Source organism: Mandrillus leucophaeus, unplaced genomic scaffold (assembly GCF_000951045.1).
Source record: "Mandrillus leucophaeus isolate KB7577 unplaced genomic scaffold, Mleu.le_1.0 Scaffold855, whole genome shotgun sequence".
NCBI classification, from domain to species: domain Eukaryota; kingdom Metazoa; phylum Chordata; class Mammalia; order Primates; family Cercopithecidae; genus Mandrillus; species Mandrillus leucophaeus.
Genome location: NW_012109308.1, coordinates 249,942 through 275,649, shown reverse-complemented (window position 1 = coordinate 275,649; position 25,708 = coordinate 249,942). Strand labels below are relative to the sequence as shown.

General features: G+C 44.0%; 1 protein-coding gene across 7 annotated transcripts in view; it reads left to right on the top strand.

Annotated features, from left to right (window-relative positions):
- The window catches only part of KCNIP1 (Kv channel interacting protein 1), a 392,942-nt gene that overhangs the window by 293,839 nt on the left and 73,395 nt on the right, over nt 1–25,708 (top strand). The window contains exon 2 of one of the 7 annotated variants that reach the window (XM_011968660.1): nt 25,131–25,292. The exons of the other annotated variants lie outside the window; for them this stretch is intronic. The gene's annotated coding sequence lies outside the window, so the exon portion shown is untranslated. The remainder of the gene's footprint in view (nt 1–25,130; nt 25,293–25,708) is intronic. 7 annotated transcript variants of the gene reach the window in all.

Sequence of the window (25,708 nt, the reverse complement as noted above, 5' to 3'; positions counted from 1 at the left end):
AATTCAAAATGACTGAGGTTTCCAGCTACCAGAAAATGGAGGAACCTTGAAACAAATGGGCCATCAGCAGGGAACACTGGTTGGAAGCCCAGAGTCCAGTCAGCTCTGTAAGGCCCCCAGAATAGGCATCTGACTTCAAGTCACAGGCATTTCAGCAAAAGCCTCTTTGCTACAATGATTATGGTGAAGCAGGTGCCCAGAGCTGAGATGAGATGGGGCAACTCTCAGGTCTCAAGTGGGGACAGAGAGTCCTTGGGCCCCAGTGTAGCTCGGCCTGAAGATCTGAGTCAGGCATCCAACCTCTTCTGCTCAGCTCTTTCAGGAAGATGTGTGTACTGGCCTCTCTTGCTGCAAGGGTCCACCACCTTCCTTATGTGTGACCCAAGGCTTCTAGTGCAGGCTCAGTGACTAATTTGAGCATGAGCACCCTTGTTGGTAAAATGAAGGATGAGTGTAGATTAGCATTTCCCGAAGTGTGTGCTTCTCAGAAAATTAGGTCCCTGGTTGTCCATAGAGGTTACTTAACAAGCAGACTCTGTCGTTGTATTAGAAATAACTCTTACGATTCCCTGGATTAGTCTCTTTAAAGCCTGTCTAGGTGGGTCACAAATCCGCCTCAGTCAGGCTTTAAGTGGGGAACAGGGTTTAAATTGGATTTAAACATTTAAAAATCATGCTAACATGAACCAAAAGAAAGTGAGAGTAGCTACATTGATTTCAGACAGAGCAGACTTAAGGAACATTGTTAGGGATAAAGATGGATATTATGTAATAACAAAGGTGTCAACACTTCAAGAAAACATAACGATCCTTAATGTGTATGCACCTAACAACTGAGGGTCAAAATACAGAAAACAAAAAATGACATAAATTCAAGGAGGAATACATGAGTCAACTGTTACACTTGGAGGCCTTAACACCCCTCTACCAGAAATGGACAGATCCAGCAGGCAGAAAGTCAGTCAAGGCATAGTTGAACTCAATGACACTATCAATCAACTGGATATAATTGACATCTATAGGCTACTCATTCACCAAGAGCAGATATCGTATTTTTCTCAAACGCATGTGGGACATTCACCAACATAGACCACATTCTGGGTCATTAAACATACTTAACAAAAGCAAAATAATAAAAATCATACAATGTCTGCTCTGAAAACACAATGGAATCAAACTAAAAATCAATAACAAGGAGATAGCAAGAAAATCCCAATACTTGGAGATTAAACAACACTCCTAAACAACATACGTCGAAAAAGAAACCTTGAGAAATTAAAAAACCATCTACAGATCACACAGACATCAAAACAATAATAAAGGAATATTATGAACACCTCTATGCCCACAAATTTGACAACTTAGATGAAATGAACCAATCTTTGAAGTGAATAATCTGCCAAAATTCACACAAGAAGAAATAGATAATCTTAATAGCCCTATGGGTATTACAGAAATTGAATCAATAACATCCTTTTGAAACAGAAAGCACCAGGCCCAGATAGGCTGATTGGCGAATTCTAGCAAACATTTAAGGAAGAAAATGTATCAATTCTCTACAACTTCTTCTAGAAGATAGGAGCAAAGGAAATATTTCCTAACTCATTCTATGTGGCCAATATTACCCTAGTACTAAAACCAGACAGAGACATTATCAGAAAAGAAAACTACAGACTAATATCTCTCATGAACATAGATACAAAAATTCTCAACAAAGTATTTACATATTGAATCCAACAACGTATAAAAAGAATTATAAACCATGACCAACTGAGATTTATCCCAGGTATGCAAGGCTGGTCCGATATTTGAAAATCAGTTAATGTAATCCATCACATCAACAGGCTAAAGAAGAAAAATCATATTATCATATAAACAGATGTGGAAAAAGCATTTGACAAAATCTAACCCCCAGTTGTGATTAAAACTCTCAACAAACAAGGAATAGAGGGGAATTTTCTCACCTTGATAAAGAACATCTACAAAAATCCTCTAGCTAACATCACGCTTAATGGTGAGAAACTAGAAACTTTCCTACTAAGGTACAAGGCAAGGATGTTCCCTCTCACCATTCCTTTTCAACATCATATTGGAAGTCCTAGGTAATGCAATGAAACAAGAAAAGGAAATAAAAGGTATACACATACAGAATGAAAAAATAAAACTGTTTTTGTTTCCAGATGACATGAATATGTGTATAGAAAATCCAAAAAAATCAACAACAAAAACCAAAACCTCATGTAACTAATAAGCTATTATACTGAGGTTGCAGGATAAGTTAATATATAAAAGTTAATCACTTTCCTATACACCAGCAATGAACGAGTGGAATATGAAATTTAAAACACACTACCATTTACATTGGTACCTCCCAAAATGAAATACTTATAATCTAAATAAGTATAAATCAAATAACGTATGTACAAGATCTATATGAAGAAAACTACAAAAGTCTGATGAAAGAAATCAAAGAAGAGCCAAATAAATGAAGAGTATTCCATCCTTGTGGATAGGAAACCTTGGTATTGTCAGGATATCGGTTCTTTCCAACTTCATCTGTAGATTAAATGCAATACCAGCCAAAATTATTGGTTATTGGCAATTATTAACAGGTTATTTTATGGATATCAACAAAGTGATTCTAAAGTTTACAGAGAGAGGCAAAGACCCAGAATAGTCAATTTAATACTGAAGAAGGAGAAAAAAGTTGGAGGACTGACACAACCTGATTCAAGACTTATTATAAAGCCATGATAATAAAGATATGCCATGATAATAAAGATACTGTGGCATTGGTGAAAAATAGACAAGCAGATCAATGGAACAGAATAGAAAACCCAGAAATAGACCCACATGAATAGAGTTGACTGATCTTTGACAAATGAGCAGAGGCAATACAGTGGAGCAAAGACAGTTTTTTCAACAAGTGGTGCTAGAACAACTGGCAATCCACATTAAAAAAAAAAAAAAAAAGTCTATACACAAACCTTGCACCCTTCATAATAACTAACTCAAAATGGATCATAGATCTAAATATAAGATACAAAACTATAAAACTCCTAGAATATAACATGGAATAAAATCTAGAAGATTCTGGGTATGGCAATGACTTTCTAGATATAACACCAAAGGCACAATCCATGAAACAAATAATTGAGAAGTTGGAATTCATTAAAATTTAAACCTCTGCCCTGTAAAAGGCAACGTTAAGAGAATGAGAAAACAAGCCACAGACTGGGAAAAAAATATTTGAAAAAATATATATCTGATAAAGGACTATTATTCAAGGCATACAAAGAACTCTTAAAAATCAATGATAAGAAAATTAAAAATCTGATTCAAAAATGAGAAGACCCTAACAGACATTTCACCAAGGAAGATATACAGATGGCAAGTAAGCATATGAAAAAATGCTCCACATATGTCATTAGGGAATTGCTAATTAAAACAGTGATGAGATGCCGCTACAGTACTCATAGAATGGCCAATATCCAAAACACTTGACAACACAAAATGTAGGTGAGAATGTGGAGAAACAGGAACTCTCATCAGTGCTTCATGGGACTGTGCAAAACAGTACAGTTGCTTCGGAAGACAGTTTGGCAGCTTCTTACAAAACTAAACAGACTCTTACCATAAGATTCATCAGTCATGCCCTTTGGTATTTACCCAAGTGAACCACAAACTTGTGTTCACACAGAAACCTGCATGTGGATGTTTACAGCAGCTTTATTCATAATTGACAAAACTTGTAGGCCACCAAGATGTCCTTCAGTGAACAAACGGATAAATAAATGCTGGTGCATCCTGGCAGTAGAATATCACTCAAGACTAAAAAGAAATGAGCTATCAAGCCAGTAGAAGGCATGAAGGAACCATAAATGCACATTACTAAGTGAAAAAAGCCAATCATGGTTCCAACCATGTAACATTGTGGAAAAAAGCAAAACTATGGGAACAGGAAAAAGATTGCTGGTTTCCAGGGTTTGTGGGGAGGAAGGGATGACTAGGTGGAGCACAAAGGATTTTTAGAGCAGTGAAACAGTTCTGTTTGCTACTACAATGGTAGACATATGCCGTAATTCATTTGTCAAAACACATAGAGTGTACCAGGAGTGAACCCTAATGTAAACTATGGACACTGGGTGATAGTGATGTGTCATTATAGATTCATCAGTTGTTACAAATGCTTCATCCTGGTGCAGGATGTTGATGGTGGGAGAAGCTGTGCATGTGTGGGAGTAGGGAGTATATGGGAACTCTTCTACTTCCTACTCAATTTTGCTGTGAGCCTAAAACTACTCTAAAAAATAAAGTTTATTAATCAAGAAAGAACACAGTGAGCTATAATTTCATAACCAGTATGTTGACAAGAATTAAGAAATTTAATAAAGAATTGATGAAAATATGGAGCAACAGGAACTCTTACACGTTGGAAAAGAAAATTGGTGTATCTACTTTGTAAATAGTTTGGAAATGCCTAGAAAAGTTAAATATGACCCCAAAATGGCCTAAAAATGCACTATTAAGTATTGACCCTAAAAAATTCTTGTTGAACACATTTTTTAAGAGATAAATGCAAAAACATTTGTTGCAGTATGATTTCAACAGCAAAAACTGGAATCAATTTAAACAGCTCTCAATGGTTGAATGAATAAACTCATTTTATGCAAAATGAAAATAAAAATAGATATGGGAACAAGATTTACTATCAAGTGGTTTTCTCAACTTTCCTCTCTTCTTAAGAATATTTTATTTTGCCTGCCTTCCAAACTTTTGTTCCATGGCATCCATGGTCCATTGTTTAGTTTATGCACTGAACAAAGGCTCTTGATGAAGGAGTGAGTGGGAGCTGAAATCCAGCCATGCTCTGCTCCCCAAGCCATGCATCCTGGTGCAGGCTCTGTCTCTACCCAGAGAGAGGAAGCATCTTTTAATTCAGATATTGATTCATCTATTCCCCAAATCCAGTGCTTACAAGTCTGGATCTGTCCAGTGGGAAGTAGTTTTCAAATTCATCCATTCAGCCTGAGCATCATTTTCTAACTCACACAAAGGCATTTCTTAGATTAGGAGGAGCACTGACCTGTTCACCACCCAGCCTCTCCATTCTTGTACAATCCTGTTGTAACCAAGCAGGTACTCAGGCTTTTTTAATGTGGCAGAGAAACAGGAAGTGAGGCAGGAGGGAGGCAAGGTGACATCTTGTCTTTTCTTTGTCATGAAAAGGTCAGGTAAGGGACAGGTGGAGTGAAAGAAGATTGGAAAACAAGCCAGAGAGGCTCAATTGTTCTTCATAATAAAAAGAAGTTGGGGGTAAGTAAGGGAAAGAGAACCAGGAAAGAGAGCCAGAAAAGTCCCAAAGGAGGGGTGCCCTGGGGAGCCCTCTTGTGCTTCACAGCATGAGCGGCCGCTGTGCAGTTGGGAGAAGGAAGAATATCAGAGGGGAGACAAAAGGGAATTTTAAGAAATATTGCTAAGGGTTATAGATTAGATACCCTTTAAGGTCAAATTCAATAATATTCAAATTCCTTTTTATAAAAAAAATCAGATATATTGAAATATAATTGAAATAAAAAACATTGTGCATATTTAACATATCTGATTTTATTAGTCTGGACATATGGCTACACCTATGAAATCGCCACAATCGATATATGAATATAACTATCATCCCCCAAAATTTCTTCATGTCCTTTTTAATCCCACCATCCATCCCACCCACCCCGCCATCCCCCACCTCAGGTAACACTGATCTGCTTCCCGTCACTGCAGAGTAGTATACATTTTCTAGAGTTTTATCTAAATCAGCCATGTGGTATGCATTCTTGTCTGTCTTCTTTTATTCTGCATTATTTTGGGACTCATTCACGTTGTATAACTGAATACTTCATTCCTTTTTATTGCTAAGTAGAATTGTAGTATTTCTTTGTATGGATATACCACAGTAGGCTTATTCATTCACCTATTTATAGACAATTCCAACTTTTGACTATTACTAATAAAGCTACTATGCTATTCATGTACAAATCTGTATGTGGAAATGCTTTCATTCCTCTTGGGTAAATACCTAGGAGTGGAATTGCTGGATCACATGATGGGTGAACCCTTAACTTTTTAAGAAATTACAAACTTAGGATTTTCCAAAGTAGATGTAGCATTTTATACCCCACCAGCTCTCCATTAATAAATTGGATTTCATCAAAATTTTAAACTTCTGCTCCAAAAGACACTATTAAAGGGAAAAGGCAAGCCACAATATGAGAGGAAATATTTGCAAAGCATCTGATAAAACATGTGGATCTAAAATATACAAGGAGAATAACAACTCTATTTTCCACTAAGGAATGAATGACTGTACAAAGACCACATTCTAATAAGGAGCTTCCAAACCCAAAGGAATTTCAGATCAGGGGAAATTTAGGCCCAAAGCCCGGAGAAGGGGTGAGTAGGGCTTGATCTCTGCCTCTGAAGGGCAGAGGGTGTGGGCTATTCTTGGCTCTTAGGGGACAACTAGGGAAAGATGGATCTCATGGAGACAACTCTGGACTCCATCAGAAGAACCTTCTAACAGTCAGGGCTCCCAGAGATAAACTAGACAAGTCACCAAGGGAAGCAGTGGGTACCCCTCACAGGAGGGATGTGAATCAAAGCCGAGGCTTGGAGTGGACCATATTAAATCCTTTTCTTATCCCGTGATTCTTAGAGTCCCATCTGTATCAAGGGAAGGCAGGTGGGTTCTAGAACTTTCTAAATGTGTCCCTATGGGTTTTTCCTTCTCCAGCTACACACAGACTTGGGCCTAATAAGAAGTCTATGGCATTAACCCAGCATGAATGCCTAATGCTTAGATCTGACCTCAAGCCAAGACTGTCTCCACAGTGAACAACCCCGTCCTGTCCCCCGGGCGTCTCCTTAGCAAATGCCATCGGTCAGTGGTGCAGCCATCTTGGAGCCCTTGCCATCTATAATCTTCTACTGCCACCCCCGCAGCTGATTGTTTTCTTTTTATGTCTCCTTCCTGCACATTACTTATTCTTTACTTTTAAATATTTGCTTCCGTAAAAAAACAAATGAACGCCTAGGACAGATTTATAAAGAACGTTCCTGGAGAGGCGGGTGGATTAATTATTCAGCATCCTCTCCCTTTGTAACTATTTATTGTCTCATATGCATTTATATGGTACCTATCACTGCAGATCTCTCTCCACGCTGGAGACATAATTTCCAGGGACTGACTACTTGTCTAAGATGCATATATCGTATTGCAATACTATTTTATTTCTGACTGTAAGGGCACGTGCCACTGTTGGGTAATTGTGTTCATGTTTTTAAATGTGAAAAATAATCAAATATAACTTGAAAGAGATTGTACAGTAATTCAAGGGGATATTAAACCACCAGGAAGTTACTCGGCAAATAAATAGGCGTTTGTGGCTGTCAGGGTGAGCGATGAAGGAGCTAGCTGGCTGTGGGGGAGGGGGAAACAGAGAGAGGAAGACAAAGAGGAGAGTGCAGCATGAGTGCCTGGTTGCCAGGTTAGGGAAAGGAACTTCTAGTGGCCAAGATTAGAAGACCTGAAGCTGACCAGTGTGTAGCTAGTGCCTGTAATCCCAGCACCATGGGAGGCCGAGGTGAATGATTTGCTTGAGCCCAGGAGTTCAAGACCAGCCTGGGCAACATGGAAAAGCCCCATCTCTACTAAAAATACAAAAAGTTAGCCAAGTGTGATGACACATGCTTATAGTTTCAGCTACTCGGGAGGCTGAGGTGGGAGGATAGCTTCAGCCCAAGAGGCAGAGGTTGCAGTGAGCCCAGATTGAACCACTGCATTCTAGCCTGGGCAACAGATTGAGACTCTTTCTCAAAAAAAATAAAAAAGAAAGAAAGGGAAGGGAAGGGGACAAGAGGGGAGAAGAGGGGAGGGAAGGGGACCTGAAGTCATTGGGTTTCATCTGTGGTAGCCAGAAACAGAGGAAAGGGGGCGTTGCTCACCTAGGGTAAACAGTAAAGCACTGGATTGTGGAAGGCTACAGGTTTTCATGTGAGCACTGGATTGTGGAAGGCTACAGGTTTTCATGTGTGCACTGGATTGTGGAAGGCTACAGGTTTTCATGTGTGCACTGGATTGTGGAAGGCTACAGGTTTTCATGTGAGCACTGGATTGTGGAAGGCTACAGGTTTTCATGTGAGCACTGGATTGTGGAAGCCTACAGGTTTTCATGTGTACACTGGATTGTGGAAGCCTACAGGTTTTCATGTGTGCACTGGATTGTGGAAGCCTACAGGTTTTCATGTGTGCTTGCTCAAGTGATGTTCCATGTCAGGCTCTAGGGTCCCTGCTGGGACAGAGATGGGACTAACATTTACTTACATGCCTATAGCATGTCAGGCATATGCTTGTGCCTTTATATACATCAGCTCTGTTTTTGTTATTAAAACATCCCTGTAGAAAGACAGGCACTGCTGTCCCATTTTACAGATGGGAAAACCTGAGTTCTGAGTGGTTCAGCAAACCCTGGGTGCATCCCCCACCTTTACCCTGCAAAACCAACAAAAAAACAAAGGCACACTTCCTGCCTTCCTGGAGCTGACAGACATTTAGGTTGATTCTGAAAGTCATTAGGCCCAGATTTTCGCTTTTCATTTTTCTTGTTTGGGGTGAGAGAGCACACAGCTGAGTCAGGGGAAGGAGTGAAGGTCTAGGCCTGCATCCACCCACCCCAAGGGAAAGGAGTAGGGGACCAGACTGCTGGGCATGCAGACAGCAATTGGAGAAAAGTCAGCCCAGCTATGAACCCCATTTATTTCAATATGAGCCAAGAGGGATGGCATCTGTCACAGTTTCTGGACTTGGAATTTTGCATCTTGCCGTGTGTCCATAAGGAATTCAGAAAACTCTCCACCTGGCTGGACTGAGGCTTCAGCAAGCATTGTTGCTACCCAGTGGTGATCAGCCCAGTGTCCTTGGAAAGAGCAGAAAGTGGCATCATGAACATATCTTCTCCTTTGCTTCCTTCTCCTCACTCTTCATCATCATCATCATCATCAAATATGCATCTCTGAGGCTATTCTGGAGTTGAGACTTGGTTTTGGGCAATAATTTGTGATGCCCTCTCTGCCCAATCCAGCTTCAGGCTACAAATGAATGTAAAAATCTCTAATTTAGTGCCAAGTAACAGAAACCAGCTCTACTTATCTTAAGCCAAAAAGAGGGACTTCTCAGAGGCATTCTGATGGAGGATGGCAAGAGGGCCTCACGTGGAACCAGGGCCTGGAGTGGCACAGCATTCAGGAAGCTCACTCTCCCTCTCTCTCTCTCTCTCTCTGTTTCTCTCTCTCTCATCTCTGCTTGTTTCCCTTTACCTGTAGACATGCTGTCATTTTTCCAATATCCATGGCAGAATGTGGCCACCAGTAACTCCAGGTGTATACCAGAAGCCTGGCCTCCCAGAAGAGGGTGAATTGATGCCCTTAGCTCCAGCCTTCCACTCCCACCCTGAACCAAGCATCTGCTGGCCAGGAGGAGCTCATATTGCAGGAATATTGAAATTTTCACTAAAATCATTTGAATTGGGGGAAGACATTTCCTAGAAAGCAGGGTGCTAATCTGACAAGCCCACAGTGGTCCCCTTCATCTGGCAATTCATCTTCTACAAAGGTCACACCATCCTTTTCACTTTCCAACCTCTGCACCAGTGCCCAAGTCTGTCAATCCCTCCTCTCATTCTGAAGCACCCTCTGCACTGCATTCACCAGTGCCAAGCCTTGCCCTTCTCTGGGGCTCAGCTTTGTCCCACCTTCTTGGAGAAGGCTGCCCTGGTCCCTGCAGCCACTGTGAGCTGCCTTTTCTGAGCTCTTCTGCTGTGGAGGATCCATGCCATTGACCCAGGCACCCGTTTTCCACATACTGAGCATTGCTGAGCACCTACTCTGTGCCAGCACTGTGCTTCAGGGCCATGGGGGGTGCTCCAAAGGGTAAAATGCAACCAAAGCCCCAAAGGAGCTCACAATCTAGTCATGTCCACAAAGAGGTAATAAATCTATACATTATATGTACTATTCTAGTCACAATAAAATTGTGTTGTACTGTGATACTGGGTATCCATTTTAAAAGGGGGAGCATTGGCTGAATCTGGGTCATTACAGTAGGAAATGCATATAGATAATCATTTACCCATGAATATTAATGTATTTAATGAGGGTAAAAGATATTACTTAAAGCAAAGTATTCGTTCCAGCTACTGTTGGATTTGTTCATTACTCTTTCCTATGCAGATATTACCCATGATTTACCTGCATATCAAGCATCTGGATACAGCTCAAATCCACCTGTGGGTAAATTAGGTTAGCCATTTGTTGGCAAAAATTACAATGTTAACTAATTTCCAGAGTATGCTTGCAGTCAGTAGTTTCACACTTAGGTACATGACTTGCATTCACATCATCTGGTTAATGGTGTGAACAGAAATTTTCTTTATGCTTTTGGAATACAGTAAGATAATGTTAAGCTAACGTAAGACTGTTAACAGTACCTGGTTCTGAACTGTATTTATAAGGTGTATCATAAAACCATTATTTTGGAGCTTGCCAATCTTAAATTCAGAACAATTCAAAAATGAGCCAGAATCAAGTTTGCATCATTACCACTTATAAAAATAAGGGTCTGTAAGTTGGCTGGATAAAACATATTATAAAATAATGATTTAAGTGGCTCTGGAGTCAGCACAAAAGATAAAAATTGGGTATACTCAAAGTTATCTTCAAAATATCTTAAGTCATTCTTAAAATGCATGTAAATATGCCAACTCAAAATACATCCAAAAAAACTAATATTTTTCCCAATTTGTTGGGAGAAATTTCTCCTTCTTTAGTTGTGCATTAGATGAGGAAGTCAGAGTGCATTCAGGGCCATGTTGCGTAAAAATGACAGATTTTCAATGTATGTTAATATGCAGGTCACACTCGGCCCAGTGAGATGCTTACCTAGAGGAGACACGTGGAAGCCAAGGCCAGGGAAGGCATAATTCACTCTGGAGAATTGCTTTAGCTGGCAAAGCTCAGTTCTCTCCAGATCCCATTTTGCTCTGGTTAAATTCACATGCATCAAACCAAGACCAAAGAGTATGATGTGGTTCCAGCCACAGTTGGCCAATAGCAATTTCTAGGCCCACCTTCACCAAGGCAGGTCCTAGATGTGTTGCGAGGTATTTGGAGTTTATTGAGATCTGCAAAGCTGACTTCTTTCCCAGTTTCAGGTGGTTCAGTCTGCTCTTGCCTCTCCTTGGTGTGTCAGAGCAGAGGAGAAATGGCTTTCAGTGCTAGGACCATAACCCTGTTTCCACTCCACTTCTGACTTACACCGTGGTCTGAGAATTGACATTCTGCTTGGGGAAACTTTGTTCCCCCAACCATAGCCAAGTTTAATTACCATGTTCCTGCTGTGGGGGGAAATCCTATTCGAGAAGCCAGCCTCTCTCAAACCAATCAGTCATCTTACTCATTGACCAATGGTTTGGCCACCTGGCAAGAAATTAGAAAAATCTGTGCATAGGAGAAAGCTTTCCAACAGCCCTGGAAAGGCTTTGGGCCCCAAAGGGCTAGTATGAGGTTGAGGTGGGAGAGAGGAAGAGAGGGCAAAACAGGCTGGGTACTGACCTTCCTTGTACTCCAAGGCTCAGAATTCTGACCTCTTGCCAACCTGCCTTCTCCAAGTGGCGAGAGTAGCATGACTCTGAGGGACAAGGCCAGGGAGGATGTGACCTCTAAGTGCTCCAAGTCACTGGGAACACTGTTCTAATAATAGGCAAAGCTTCAGTTGATGGAGTGCCTATATGGGCCCTGTGAACAGCTTCCTCTCAGTTTTCCCAGAATGAAGCTCAGTGCACACACCAAGTGTGCAAGAAACACACAAGAATTAATTGCAATTTTAAGTCCTTGTGACAATCCCAGGCCTATATCTGCAGGGAGTTTTATGAAGGCTGTTTATAGAAGTGTGGGAGGGGTTAAGAGAAAGACGAGAGAGTGTAAAATGCCCCAGAACTAGTAGCAGGAAGCTACTACCATCCCTGAGCCTGAAGGGCAGAACCCAGAGAGACCTGTGCTGTAGGTCAGGGCCACCCAGCGTGAGCCTCGGCTGCTGCTGTCAGTCCCCAACTCAACAGGAAAGAGCTGGACAATAAAGACCCTGTGAGTACCCACAACTTCCCACCAGCTGCATCCTGTTAGAAGCTAGAGGTCGTGGGAGCCTGGGAGATGCCATCCATGAAGATGAGCTTCCAGGGGCAGAGAGCAGAGTGGACGTGGAGGGGCAAATGGGGACCATCCAGCACAGTCACCATCTCATAGACATTTTCCTCCACCTTCTACCTCGAGTAGCCAGTAGAGTTCAAGCAGGACTGTGGAGCATCATCCTAATGACTGCATGGCTGCTTCCCACTGTCCCTTTAACAATGCACACAGGAGGGAGCCACAGGTCAGCAAGGCCCTTGGCTCCCGCTGTGGCCCTCACCCATGCCCACCCCTATTCCTGTCCCCATGCTTAGAACATCAGCTTCACTCTGGCTGTCCATGTGCACAGACATGACTCAGTAAGTCTCTCTTTTCTTTTCTTTTTTTTTCTTTCTTTCTTTCTTTTTTTTTTTTTTTTGGAGACTGAGCCTCACTCTGTCACCTAGGCTGGAGTGCAGTGGCATGATCTCAGTTCACTGCAACTTCCACCTCCCAGGTTCAAGCAATTCTCCTGCCTCAGCCTCCTGAGTAGCTGGAACTACAGGCATGAGCCACCATGCCTGGCTAATTTTTGTATTTTTAGTAGAGATGGGGTTTCACCATGTTGGCCACGCTGGTCTTGAACTCCTGACCTCAGGTGATCTGTGCGCCTCAACCTCCCAAAGTCCTGGGATTACAGGTGTGAGCCACCATGCCCAGCCAACTCAGTAAGTCTTTCGAATATGAGTGGAGGCCCCGACTCAGGGCTTCCAAGTCCTGGGAAATGGGGGTGGGGAGGGGGCCAAGAGCTCTGGTTTCGAGTCCCAGCTCTGTCACCCACTCCTTAGGGCAGGCACCCACCACTGCCTTGGCTTAGGCCTCAGTTTCCATCTGGAAGGTGCTGGTTGGCTTGATGGGCCTCTATGGGCCCTCCAGCTCTGTGGCTCCATGTCAAATGCCCCTGACAACCCTTGAGATTAACCCTTTCCCGAGGATGGACAGCTTCCCCACATCATTCTAGGTCCCTGACACTTCCCCAGCTCCTACAGAAATAACCTATCCCATCCCCTAAGATCTCCAACTGTTGGGGGTAAGTTTTTGGTTAAAAAGAGTGAGACAGACTTTGGAGCTAGTCAAAACAAGCTGCTGTAAGAGTACACGTGTGTACCTGCAGACTGGTGCAATCAGATGACCTTCCCACCAGGCTGCACAGCACTGGACGTCCTCACAGTCACTCAGCCACTCAGCAAACCTTGACTGCACAACAACCCATGCCAGACCTGCTGCTGGACTCCAGGCATGCTGAGAAATGAATATAATACCCAGGCTATGGCCTCAAAACATTCAAAACCCAGGGCAGGACACAGGGACACAGATGTGATACCTGCTGGGATACAGTCCTCACGAGGCTCTCTAAGAGTTATCTAAGCAGGGACCTAGAGGGAGGAGGTATCACCTCAGTTGAACCTAAAGGAAAGGCATTGCAGGCAGAGGGATCAGTATAAGCAAATGCACAAAGACCAAAAAGAATAGCATGGGGGATTCCACCAAAGAAGTAAAAGAGAATAGGATGTTACATAGTGTCTCAGTCCCTTTTCTGTTGCTTAGAACACCTGAAACTAGGCAATTTATAAAGAAAAGGAATTTATTTCTTATGGTTATGGAGGCTTGGAAGTCCCAGGTTGAGGCAGCACATCTGGTGAGCCCTTCTTGCTGGGGGCAGGTACTCTCTGCATAGTCCCAAAGCAGCACAGGGCATCATATGGTGAGGGGGCTGAGTGTGCTAGCTCAGATTTCTCCTAAAAAGCCACCAGTCCCACTCCACAAATAATCCATTAAATCATTAACCCATGAATAGATTTACCTCATAAAGATTCTACCTCGCAATACTGCCACATTGGAGATTGAGTTTCAACGTGAGTTTTTGAGGGGACAAGTATTCAAACTACAGCTCGTAGAGATCGCTTTTCCTAGAGATGGCAGATGAGTTTTGGACGCAGAGGGAGAGGGGAGAATCACACAGATCTCATCGTGTGTACAGACCTGCCCTTCCTGCTGGTAGTGGGCTGCAGAGGAAGGGTCTGTCCTGTGAACCATTGAAGCTGCAGAGTCTAGCACAGCATCCAGGCCACAGCAGCAGCATGAGACATACTTGGTGAGTGAGCAAGAGAATGGAAGAAGAAATCAGTGGAGCCAAGTGATTCCATCAGATTTGCATTTGAGACGGTCACTGCAAAGACTGCACCAGTCCCAAATTCCCAAGACAGCAAAGACTGCACCAGTCCCAAATTCCCAAGACAGCCATGTTTTCCACGATGGGTCTGAACATATAACCATTCTCAGGCTCCTGTTTGGGAGCCTAGAAACTGAGACAGCCTCACAGCTGACAGATCACAAGCAGCCATCTAAGTTGATGTTTCCAAAGTCATGGGGCCTCTGGTTTGTGAGCTTATTTCGGTGGTACCCGGGCCCAGCATCAAAAGCATTGAGACAGGCACTGAGGGACTCCTTTCCTAGCCTCTCAGTCCTGACTGCTCGAGGACCAAGTGGTACTTCTTGCCTGCGTGACTTTAATCCTTGTCTAATATGAGCTAGTCTTCTCTGATCACTTTTTTTTTTTTAACCCAAAGTAGGTGGGCATTGTCCTAAGAGCCTTTGGAAAGCAGCCGCCTCTCACTAGGACTTCACAGTATCATTTTGCTTTGCTCTCTTCACGGTCACAATTACCTTCCATTCATGGTGGGTGGGTGTCAGGATCCCCACAAGAAACAGAGGGACACTCAAATTAGTATACTTTAGAGGGACTTATAACAAAGGCATGGGTGGGAGTAGGGGAGAATACAAGGGACAGTGCAGGAATCTTGGCCTTTATTATAAATGCAATATATGTCTGCTATGGAAAATTTGAGAAATACAGCGAGTAGAAGGAAGAAAAACCACATCGCCTGAATTCCTACCGCATGGAGAGAAGCATCATTAACACTTTTTGGCAGAGTCTCTCCTTCCTTTCTCCCTTTCTCCTTCTTTCTATAGAGAGATCTTTCCTCAGGACTTCCCAGAATCTTGCAGATTCAAAATGTTAAAAATTTACGGAGGCAATGAGGAGTTAACATGCACAGCTCAGGAATACTCTGCTTTTTATCTGGAACCAGCCTTGGAACAAGACTCCTTGCTTTTTTGTCCTGTGTTTTCATCTTCTCTCAGAACCCTAACTTTGAGATGAGACCTTTGACTATTATTAGGTGAGTGCAAAAGTAATTTCAGTTTTTGGCATTATTTTTAATGGAACTGCTTCTGTGTCCTCAGATCTCCACCATTCATCTCATGATAGGCCCCCGAATTTTTTCCTGGCCCCTTTGAGCTCCTTCGAGGAGTAGAATGATCATAAGAGCTGCCATTTATTGCTTATTCTGGCCTATTTTCTTAGGCACATTAGCCCATCTAACCGTTCCCATGGCCCACAGAGGTGGGAGGAGCATGAAGAAAGACGCAAGGAAATAAGCTCGTCTAAAGGTATCTCTGGCTCCCAAAGAACATAGGACATTACCAACTTGAAGTTAGCTTCTCAGGAAACTAAGACCCAGCTGCTTTTCAAATCCTCAAAATATTAGTATGAATTATAGATATAGTTATAGCCTTCAGAACTTCTGGCACAGCCCAAAACTGTTGGCTGTAAAACCATGTTTCCTAAATTCAATCATGTTTCTCATTGATTTCCATTTTGAAATTGGAAGTCTTTGCCCTCAAGATATAATAAAAACCATACCAAAGAAAATGGAAAACTTTCCCCCCTTAATATTTAAAGGAGAATGATTTTTATAAAAAAACTTTCATTTGTCTACTTAAAGTAAATCACAGTGCGGTGCCAGTCTGGGTTTGGAGCATAACACTTTTTGTGATTTATGGTTTCTGCCAGGAGACACCTAGCTAATGATATTTGTTCCTATGTCCTTCCCCGACTAGCTGGGTGGCAGCTGAAGAGCTAGGGTGAGGGGAGACCAGGACTCCAGGCCTGTCCCATGTTCCCGTCTCACCCATTTGTGGATTTCAACCCTGGGCTTAGTGTCTGCCTCTAGCGACATGGGAAGAAAGGGAGGGGTCCCCTACTTCTTCTTGTCAAATGGCCCCCAGAGTCCCACCAAGGTGGAGCTCCAGGCTCCTGACCAGTGGAACTCCCCGACCTCCCGCTGTGCCCAGTCTATCCCTCCTTCTGTGCCCAGCAGAGCTCAGCAGACTTGTCCTTGGCCACTCTTGTGTCTTCACTGCTGTGTGTCCTGGACAGGAGCCAGCATGGGCTCGCTGTTCACAGAGAAAGCTCACGTGGCAAAAGAACCAGTGAGATTACCAAGTCGAGGTTTGGGATTTATCTCAGAGATGGAGCCAACGGGGCCTGCAGAGGATTTCCCTGGGGACTGGAAGGGTGAGGAAGGAGAATGCTCTCAGATGACACCTAGGTGGCTGATGTCATAGAATGGGCATATTCTGGAAGATCAGTTCAGGGGCATTTGGTGAGACAGAAATCAAGGGTTTGTTTGGGACCTGATATGTTTGAGCACCCTGTCAGCCACCCAGGTGGAAAGGTTGAGGAGACGGCATGAGTCTGGAGCTCAAAGGAGAGGATAGGTGAGGCTTGAGTTCCACATTTGAGGGCATCCATGATGGGAAGCACATGTCGGGGGGCCCACACAGGGGTCTGTGTGTTCCACTGCGGTGCGTGTGGGGACACGTGGGTATGTGTTTCTGCATGTACATTGACATGCGTGACTCAGAATGTCACATCCATCACAGTTTCCTGTCTGACCTTGGCCAAGGTAGGTCTGACGTTTCCTGGCCTGCAAAATGAGAGAGTGATGTTAGATGGCATCTGAGACCCTTGCCATCTCCACAGTTTTAGGAGTTGGGGAATCCCAAAGATGCTGCCATCCATGGTTTGTTTGGGTGAACAGGAGCAGAGGTCTTAAGATCACAAGCAGTGAGGTTAGATGCGAGTTCTGCACCTCCCCCGGGGCCTTCAGCAGCTGCATTCCTGACCCAGCAGAGGACTTGCCTGATCTCCAGGAGAGCAAAGGGGCTGAGGCCAAAAAGACACATGGGCTACTGCTCCCCCAGCCCCATATTATACCCTTCTCATCGCTGCAATTCAACATAAAAGCATATGGTTCACACCTACCCACTCGTTCATTCATTCAGCACATGCTCATTTTTGAACCCACAAATATATATTGGATATCGAGGCTGTGCTGAATGCCACAGATTGCAAAAGGAATCAGACCCCAACCTGCCCGGGAGGAACTCACACATCTTTCCAACATCAATTTCTACTTCTTGGTTCTCCTCTCAGTGTGTACAACATAGACCTTTCCTTGCAAGGTTTGAGTACAACGCAGCAGTCACTGCTTGTCTCCAGGCCTGGCTGTAGACACAGTGGAGGCTCCTTCTTGCCATCTGCACTCCAGTCAGGGGAAGACACCAATCCACTATCAAATGAGCATAGCCAGCATTTACTGAATGTAGACACACTGTAGGTAGCAGACTTCAGGCATCCAGTCCAGGTATTGCAGAAAGGTAGCTTCTATTTTTCTGTAACTGAACTTGACTTCTTTCTTGGGTCCTCATTCTGCTGGGCATGGATATTTTAGTTTTAGTTTATTTGCAGTAAGCTCAGCCAGTGCAAAGAGTTTGCAGTCTATGTAGGGTGTTCTTTCCCTTCTCTTCCCACTAGAGAATTTACAAGCTGTCCTGGCACTAGTGAGGAAAGAGCTACCTGGGGGAGGAATGACTCTCCGTCACTGAAGGCTGTGCTGGAACCACATTTCTCCTGCCTGCAGCCCTGAATACACCAGAGCATCCCATTTCCTCCATGATGAACCACAAGGCCTTTCCAAGACTGCCCAGGTCTCTGCTTGTCCTTCTCCAGGAGATGCTAATCTCCCCAAGAGTCTCCTCTCCAATCTGAGAACTGGGGCCTTTCCTGCCTTCCTGCCACCAAACAGTCCTGGAGTAGAGGAGAGCCAGAAGCTTTGCCACCTCCCCAAGCTACACCCAGGAAGAGACACCAAGCCCACTTGTCCTGAATCTCAAAGCCTACTTAAAAGCTTAGGTTCTGTCGTCACGAGATCATGGGCCAAAGCCCTCGCCTGGTCCTAGAGAGAGTGGAGTCAGAAACACTCTCAGCATTTGAGTCTTTTGTTCCTCCTCTGTCTATCCTCCTTTCCCTCCAGCCCAGAGAATCTTCCTCTACTCCCTGGAGAAAAACCTATCCCACACACCCTCACATATTCTTCAAGATCTATTGGTTAAGGCATCCAACTTATTGCTTGAGCATTTCAAGGACTGGGCTTTGGAAAGCCAAGAATGGGAGTTGCAAAGTCTTCCTTAAAACTCAAAAACTGGGCTCATGGCTGCTCTTCTCTTTTTCTTGGCATTTGCCTAAAAGCCACCCTGAGGACACCTGGGAGAGGCCATCTCACCACTTCTTGAACCAGGAATAGGGGATAGGGAAGAAGACACCGGGGAAAGAAGCACTATGTGGTATTTCAGATCATCCTGGCTCAGGTGTTGGTTCTGATCCTCTCAACGACTCCCGAGGGAATATGTCAGCTCCATTTGGCAGACTGAGACCTGAGTCTCAGAATAACTTGTCCATGGTCACACAGTTGCTAAATATCTGAGCCAGACTGAAATTCTGGGGTATTTGACTTTAAAGTCCCAGCCTTTAAATCATCCCACACTTGCTTATTCCAACTTGGACTTGCCGGAGTCCCATGGACGGAGGCTGCTCTCCCACTGTGCTGAAGCTGGTGCATGCTGGGTTTCAGCAGGAGAAAGGGGGGTGCCTGGGCTTCGTCTCCACCCAGCTGCCTCTCCCCCAGCAGCTACACCGGGCCAGCCAAGGGGGATTTTAGCCCAAATCCAGGGTTTCTCCTACAGAAGACAAGGAGTTTGGGCACTGCCAGAGTTAGAAGAACAGAAAGAGAATGTTCTGGATTTCTCATCAAAGGCACCTTGCCTGAGAAATATAACTAAATTCACCCTTAGGTCATCTTACAGTCTGTCCTGCCTCAGTGATCCCCACTCAGGGGACCCCACCTACATCCTGGTCCCCAAACCAGAGGCCTGGGAGTCAACCTTGACATTTCCTCCCCTCCACCCCTAATCAATCAAATCCTGTTTATCCTGCCCTCTGAGAGTCTGCACCTACATCTCTCTCTTCTCCTTCCCATCTACCATGGCCCAGCAGCTTTACCATCGTGTCTCACGGATCTCTGCACTGCTCCCAGCTGGCCTGTGCCTTCACTCCTGCCACCTCCTCCAGCCCTGTGTACCCTCCCTTCCACCACCCTTTCTATACTGTCCTCCAATCCTATCTACACCCTCCTTCAACCCTGTCTGTACTCTCCTCCAATCCTGTCCACACACTCCAAACAAAGTCATATTTCTAAGACAAATTTGACCATGCCACTTTCTCCCACAGGTCCCCACTACCTCCTGGATCCCATCCTCAGTGTTAGCCAGACACTGCCAAGGCCTTGTGATCTGCCCTGCCCACGTCTCCAGCTTCATCCTGTGACTCCCCCTACACTCTGTTCTGGCCATGCCGACAAATGGGCTCCTGTTCCTGCATCCCCATCCACTCTTGCACATCCTGCACTCTGTGCCTGAACAGCTCTGTTTCTCTTCTTTTCTTCTGGCACATGTCTGCTCTACCTGCAGGTCATCTTAGATATCCCTTCTCCTAGGAAGGTTTTCCTGACCTCCCAAAACAGGCTCAGTTACCCTCTTCAATTCTCACTGGCCCCCTCCCTAGCATTCCCCTCTCTGCATTATAATTCTGCCTTGTTAAAGTGCTCATCTCCCCACCGCACTATAAGATCTGGGAGGGTAGAGTCTGAGTCCCATTCATTTCTGTACCCTGAGTATTTAGTAAAGACAGGGTTTCACTGTGTTGTCCAGGCTGGTCTCGAGCTCCTGAGCTCAGGTAATCCACCCACCTCGGCCTTCCAAAGTGCTAGGATTACAGGCATGAGCCACCACACCCGGCCCTCTGCATTCTTTTATTCAAAACTATTTATTGAGATCTACTATTGGCTATATTTTGGGGGTGAACAAGGCAGACAAGGCGCCCTGTCCTCAAGAGGTTTTCAGTTTAGTGGGGAGCAAAGCAAAAAGACAAACAAACAGTTAACTATAACATCTAGTAGTGATAAACACTTCAAAGAAAACTAAAGCAGGGGCAAGAGAGCATGGGGGAACTGATATTTTAGACAAGGTGGTAAAGGGAGGTCTCTCTACAGAGGTAGCATTTGAGCAGCAGCCCGAGCACTCAGAAGATCCTTGGTAAAATTTAGTTGACTCCTGAACTAACTGAGTGTCTCACTCGGTGAAAGCCTCTAACCCATTTTTCTAGAAGTCTTTCCCTTCAGCTCATTTTGTTCCAAGTCACAGGCATCAGGCTTGGAAGACCTGAGTGGGAGAGTAATTAACCTAATACACAGCACGGGGAATGGAAGCCCGAACCCCCAGAAGCCTTTTCTGCAAAAGGGCCAGGGCTTGGGTAATAAAATGGTGCTTTCATTCTCATTAATGGGGCAATTGATTTAAAGAACAGACCCAGTGGCTTATTGATCAGTGTTAATCATTAGAAAATGCTGAATTAATGAATCTAACTGCCATGAGGCCCCTGTGGGATTTGGGGAAGGCCAGTTAGGTCCAATAACCTTGTCCCCTTCCAGTCCAGCAGACAGATTTATTTATAGAAATCTAGATTTTTTTCCTGGAAAAAAAGTCAAAGAGTCACTGGGGGTTAAACCGTTTTTTCAGCTGACCTGAGAGATCATCCCAAGCCTTTGTAATATGCCTGTTTCTCCTGCCATGCTCTGTTCCTATCTAGCTTTTTCAGAACAAACTTTTCATTTTAGAATAGTTTTAAATTATAGTTACAGAAAAACTTCAAAGATAGTAAAAGAGTTCCCAAATCCTGCACACCCGGCAACCCCCGTTGGTAACAGCTTAGGTTAACCAGTGTCACCACTAATGGACCAATGTTGCAATGTTATTATTTGCTCAAGTCTATACTTAACTCAGACTTCCTGAGTTTTTACTTGAAGTCCTTTTTCTAGTTCAGGATCCCACATTCCATTTAGTAGGCGTGTCTCCTTAGACTCCTCTTGGCTGTGACCGTTTCTTAGGCGACCCTGTTTTGGTGACCTTGACAATGTTAAGGAGATATTGGGCAGATGTCTGTAGAATGTCCCTCAACTGGGTCTTATCTGAAGCTTTTCTGATTATTGCACTGGGGTTTGGGAAGGAAGAGCACAGAGGTAAAGTGTCATTCACATCACATCATTTGAAGAGTGCATGCTATCAACACAACCTACCACTGCTGATGGTGACCTCGATCACCTGGCTAAGGTCGTGTTTGTCAGGTTTCTCTGCTGTGAAATCATTTTTCTCCCTTCCTCTCTTGGCTCTTTGGAAGGAAGTCACTGTGTGCAACTCACACTGAAGGAGTGAAAGTTATAGACCCTCTTTGAGAGTGAACCATCTTCATGAATTATTGGGAATTATTCTGCATAAGAGATTTGTTTATATTAATATGAGCTCAAGGATATTTATGTTGACACTTTGGGTTATAATCCAATCGTATTTTACTTCTTTTGTTGCTCAAATTATTCCACCTTTGGCTACTGGGAGATCTTGCAGTTGGCTCCTATGTCCCTATCATTGAGGGGTTTGGGTTTTGTGTGTGTTTGCATGTGTGTGTGTGTGTGTGTGCGCTTCTTCACTGTTGGCAGCAAAAGATGCTTAGGCTCACTTTGAGCATCTCCTGCCCTGGCCCTGAAGCCACTCCAAGGAACCTCCAAGAATGCCTGATTCCTTTTATTACTGGTTCCTACTATAATTTTCATAATGGGCTGTCATTTTGTTTTGTTTTGTTTTCTTTATAATTATAAGGGTAAGTCAGCTCATTGCATAAAATATAGCAAAGATATGAAAGACTGAAAATAAGTATCTCAAATAACCCAAACGGCAAAGAAATCCAGCATTAACATTTTGGGGTACTTTCATCTGGACTTTTTGCTAGTTGCTGGCTCTTAAGAAATCTGTGCTTTCACTCTTGATCTCTGCCAGACCAAGGGACCTGATTCGCCTCTCTGGCCCAGCATCTGTGGTTGCAGCAGCGATTCCATTTGGCCATCCTCAGGTGGTCTGCTCACTGAGCCCCTGCCCACTTCTCCCTCCAGGAGACTGCAGGCCCAAGAGGCCAGGAGCCAGGGTGTGTCCTTCAGCAGACTCTGAGGAAGTGAATACATCATTGTTCTATGACTTCCAACATGATAGTTGGCCTCATTTTCCTCTTCTCTACGAAGTGAATGAGACAATATATACAAAGTGCTCAAAGAAAGGCCTGGTAAGAAACAGGTATGTTAAAAAGTGAAAACCGTCAGCCGGGCGCGGTGGCTCACGCCTGTAATCCCAGCACTTTGGGAGGCCAAGGCAGGTGGATCATGAGTTCAGGAGTTCAAGACCTGGCTGACCAACACAGAGAAACCTCGTCTCTATTAAAAACACAAAATAAGCTGGGTGTGGTGACAGGTGCCTGTAATCCCTGCTACTCAGGAGGCTGAGGCAGGAGAATCGCTTGAACCCAGGAGGCAGAGGTTGTGGTGAGCCGAGATCGTGCCATTGCTCTCCGGCCTGGGCAACAAGAGTGAAACTCTGTCTCAAAAAAAAAAGTAAAAACTGTCATTATTATAACCGTAATTACTATTAGCAATCCAAAGATACACATATCTAATGATAGAAGTTCAGGCATAGTGTGGTAGACAGGTCCCTGGGAAGGATGAATTTCCACAAGCAAACTGCCTTCTCCATGGAGACCTAATGAAATTCATCTAGTCCTTCTTGAGAATTTGACTGAGTTGGGAACTGTGTCTCTACCAGACCAGCAAATGGAAGAGAAGCTTCCTGGGGCTCTAGCTGAAAAGAGTATGTGCCGAGGGGCAGTACTGCATTGTGTTTGAGAACATGGGCTCTAGAGCCAGGCTGCTCAGGTTCAAAGCCCAGCTTCGTCATTTACATGCTGGCAGCAGTCTGAGTTATTTTAACCTCACTAGGCACAATGTAAGGACAACAATATTGAATATCCCATAAAGTTGCTGGGAATGCCAAATAAGTTCACAAATGGAAGAACTTGACACAGTACCTAGCCCAGATAAGCAGTCAATTAATATTACTCGAGTTACTGTTTTTATTACTTCATCATTCAGGACTCTTTAGGTTGCAAGTACCAGGAAACCCAACCCAGAATCACTTAAACAAAAGGGAATTTATTGGCTCATGTAACTGAACTTCAACATTTTACAGAATCTCATTGGCTCCGATGGGCTCACATGTCCATCCCCAAACCAATCACAGTGACTGAGGGATTATCCAAGGATCACACTGGCCACTGATTCACAGGTTTTATCCCTACGGGAAATCACAGGTAGTAGATGTGGGGCTGCAGAAATGCAATATGCACTTTTCCTTGAAACTGCGTCCCTTTTCCCTGAGGATGAAGCTTGAAAGGAGAACTCTCTAAGAGGTTAAGTATTGAGTTGATGCGCAAGTCACAGGCAGAAAGAGTAGCTGTGCAGCCAGGCTCCTGGCCAGGGAGGGCAGGTAAGGAGGGGAGGCAAAGTTTGGTAAACAGGAAGCTAATCTATGGGCAAGAATCATTTTCTTCAGCATCCTGACCTTTCCTAAAAGGTTCTCCACTGGTCCCTGCTAGGACAAAGGAATTACCACCAGACTAGAGTCAGGAGTCCTGGGCTGGTTCTGCTGTATGACACGAGACAGGTGGCTTGCCTGGTCTGGGCCACAGCCTCCTCCCCTGTCGATGAGCAGGTTGGTTGTTCCAGCACCATGTCAGCCCTAGAAATCTCTGAATTATTGACCAGATCAGTAACTGCTCTCTTGCATTTACTTTTCCTTCAAATAAAGAGATTGGCATACAGGGGAGGAACCCAGTGCAGCTGTCATGGTTGGCTCAGGTTCCAGAACTCAGAAACCAGACAAGAGTTGGGAACCCATGATGTGGGAGGAGAGGTGTGCCACTCCTTACTAGTGCCTAATCTGTTTGAGACACTAATGTTTCAGTATTATCCACAGATTCTGATGCCAGGAAGTCCAGATGACTGGGGTCCGTCATTAGCATGCTTTCTGGAGGTGGTTCCCAGGCGCAGGCTATCTGCAGTCTGGCTGGATGGGCCCTGCACCATGCTTGCTTCTGGGAAGCTGGTTTTGGGGTTGCCATAATCTGAAAGAATCACTAGGCCACCCTCTGGGTGGGTCCTTCTGTAGGAATTATGGATAAAATTGTTCCACTAGTCTTACCTTCTTGGGGAACCCTTCCTGGATTCCCAGGCTGGGCTGGTTGTCCCTGCATCCTAGCCCCACAGCCCTCCTGCTTCTCTTTCTCATCACAGTCTTGTCATCTCTACCAATTGTTGGCCCGCTTCACTGAACGTGTGAATAAAGGGACTGGGGTCTCTCTAGCCCCTAGCATAGATCTGACACATAGTGGGCGATCTCGAATGAATGAATGAATGAATGAATGAATGAACGAATGAATACATTTAGATAATTCAGATTACTCTTTCTAGCTCAGCAGTGTAAAGCAGGAAAACATGCCATGAATATGATTTAGGGCAAGGTTTCAAACCTCTCTGGACCTCAGTTTCACCTCTTGTAAAATAGATAGAACAATTTGTCCTTACTTCATGAGACTCTTTTGAAGATTAAATGAGATAATGCATATACTACTAGTCACTATCCTTACTTGAATATTCCTAGGTCCTTGGTGCTACATTAGGTTACAAAGAATGCATTTAAAGTAATAGAGTGATATTTAATAAATATTCATTTTCTTTCCCCAGAACTACCTTAAATTAATTTGTTGAAAGGATGGATGGATGGTGGATGGATTGAAGTATCGGGCTTCCAGCAGCAGGGGATGGAGTGAGTGTGTGGATACCGCTGGCTCAGCAGAAGCTTATACCATTTTAGAGTAACTATCTTGGACTTCGGAGAGTTCCTGGGTATGAAGGTTTGGCTTTAATTAAAGTCTCAGCACAGTGTTAAATGCCATTTTATTTTAGGTCATAATTAACACTAATGAGATGAGTGGATCACAAACAGCGCACATTTTGAAAAAGTGAAAAACAACATCCGAGCTTGGTGGTTTCCATTTTCACTTTTCCCCCTCCCATGCTCTGTTCAATTAAAAGTTTTGAGAAAATATTACAACCATACTCCTTGTCTTTGTGGTAATGAAGCATATTAATTTCAATGTGATGAATACAATATTCCACTGACTTTTTTATTCCCTTATCTACAAAAGTTTAAAATAATGGACCAATTAAATCAGGAGAGAAGAATGCAGGGTTTGCCTGGGGCTCCAGTTCAGCAACCAGAGAACTGAAAGAACAAAATTTTTTGACAGAGTCTGGGCCAG